This window comes from Babylonia areolata, unplaced genomic scaffold (assembly GCF_041734735.1).
Source record: "Babylonia areolata isolate BAREFJ2019XMU unplaced genomic scaffold, ASM4173473v1 tig00008320, whole genome shotgun sequence".
Classification (NCBI taxonomy): Eukaryota; Metazoa; Mollusca; class Gastropoda; order Neogastropoda; family Buccinidae; genus Babylonia; species Babylonia areolata.
The window spans coordinates 7501-10000 of record NW_027468396.1 but is presented as its reverse complement, the minus strand read 5'-3'; positions in this window follow the sequence as shown (position 1 = coordinate 10000).

Here is a 2500-nt window from a genome sequence, read left to right as displayed (position 1 = left end):
AAATTGCCAAAATACTTTCTGGGCCCTCAAAAAAAGGCCTACTCCTCAACGCCTGCTCCCGTCCATGCCGAACCGCGTTTTCTATCAACTTTGGCATGCTCGGAGAGAGAAAAAAGGAAAAAAAGAAAAAAAAGGTCCAGTAAAGGTTGTGGATAAAAGTAACCGGCTTTGGAGAATTGCCTGAATCCTTCCGGCGCTGTGAAAAAAAAAGACCAAAAAAAAGACCTGGTCGTCAACGCCTGCTCCTGTCCATGCCAAACGGCGTTTTCCTCTCAACTTTGGCATGCTCGCTGAGGAAAAGGCAGGTAAAGGTTGTGGATAAAAAGTAAACGCGCTGTGGAGAATTGCCCAAATCGTTCAGGCGCCGTGAAAAAAAGAAAGACGTAGTCGTCAACGTCTGGTCCCGTCAATGGCGAAGGGCGTTTTCTCTCAACTTTGGCATGCTCGCTGAGGAAAAGGCAGGTAAAGGTTGTGGATAAAAGTCCGAAGAACCTCGCTACAATTGCCAAAATCTTTCCGCTGCCATTCAAAAATGGACTACTCCTCCACACCTCCTCCCGTCCATGCCAAACGGCGTTTTCTCTCAACTTTGGCATGCTCGGAGAGAAAAAAAGGCAGGTAAAGGTTGTGGATAAAAAAGTAAAAAATTGCCAAAATACTTTCTGGGCCCTCAAAAAAAGGCCTACTCCTCAACGCCTGCTCCCGTCCATGCCGAACCGCGTTTTCTATCAACTTTGGCATGCTCGGAGAGAGAAAAAAGGAAAAAAAGAAAAAAAAGGTCCAGTAAAGGTTGTGGATAAAAGTAACCGGCTTTGGAGAATTGCCTGAATCCTTCCGGCGCTGTGAAAAAAAAAGACCAAAAAAAAGACCTGGTCGTCAACGCCTGCTCCTGTCCATGCCAAACGGCGTTTTCCTCTCAACTTTGGCATGCTCGCTGAGGAAAAGGCAGGTAAAGGTTGTGGATAAAAAGTAAACGCGCTGTGGAGAATTGCCCAAATCGTTCAGGCGCCGTGAAAAAAAGAAAGACGTAGTCGTCAACGTCTGGTCCCGTCAATGGCGAAGGGCGTTTTCTCTCAACTTTGGCATGCTCGCTGAGGAAAAGGCAGGTAAAGGTTGTGGATAAAAGTCCGAAGAACCTCGCTACAATTGCCAAAATCTTTCCGCTGCCATTCAAAAATGGACTACTCCTCCACACCTCCTCCCGTCCATGCCAAACGGCGTTTTCTCTCAACTTTGGCATGCTCGGAGAGAAAAAAAGGCAGGTAAAGGTTGTGGATAAAAAAGTAAAAAATTGCCAAAATACTTTCTGGGCCCTCAAAAAAAGGCCTACTCCTCAACGCCTGCTCCCGTCCATGCCGAACCGCGTTTTCTATCAACTTTGGCATGCTCGGAGAGAGAAAAAAGGAAAAAAAGAAAAAAAAGGTCCAGTAAAGGTTGTGGATAAAAGTAACCGGCTTTGGAGAATTGCCTGAATCCTTCCGGCGCTGTGAAAAAAAAAGACCAAAAAAAAGACCTGGTCGTCAACGCCTGCTCCTGTCCATGCCAAACGGCGTTTTCCTCTCAACTTTGGCATGCTCGCTGAGGAAAAGGCAGGTAAAGGTTGTGGATAAAAAGTAAACGCGCTGTGGAGAATTGCCCAAATCGTTCAGGCGCCGTGAAAAAAAGAAAGACGTAGTCGTCAACGTCTGGTCCCGTCAATGGCGAAGGGCGTTTTCTCTCAACTTTGGCATGCTCGCTGAGGAAAAGGCAGGTAAAGGTTGTGGATAAAAGTCCGAAGAACCTCGCTACAATTGCCAAAATCTTTCCGCTGCCATTCAAAAATGGACTACTCCTCCACACCTCCTCCCGTCCATGCCAAACGGCGTTTTCTCTCAACTTTGGCATGCTCGGAGAGAAAAAAAGGCAGGTAAAGGTTGTGGATAAAAAAGTAAAAAATTGCCAAAATACTTTCTGGGCCCTCAAAAAAAGGCCTACTCCTCAACGCCTGCTCCCGTCCATGCCGAACCGCGTTTTCTATCAACTTTGGCATGCTCGGAGAGAGAAAAAAGGAAAAAAAGAAAAAAAAGGCAGGTAAAGGTTGTGGATAAAAAAGTAAAAAATTGCCAAAATACTTTCTGGGCCCTCAAAAAAAGGCCTACTCCTCAACGCCTGCTCCCGTCCATGCCGAACCGCGTTTTCTATCAACTTTGGCATGCTCGGAGAGAGAAAAAAGGAAAAAAAGAAAAAAAAGGCAGGTAAAGGTTGTGGATAAAACTCCAAAACCTCGCTACAATTGCCAAAATACTTTCTGGGCCCTCAAAAAAAGGCCTACTCCTCAACGCCTGGTCCCCAGGCACGTGCTGGGGGGCCTCAACTCAGGCTCTGCCCAATGTGGATCAAGGTCCACCTTCGCAGCGCCTTATGCGACACCCTGGTTGTGGGGGACGCGGCGTGGCGTGGCGGATCGCTCCGGTCGGCGCACAGCCGGCAACGGTCGACCCGTCCGCCTGGCTTTACTGCC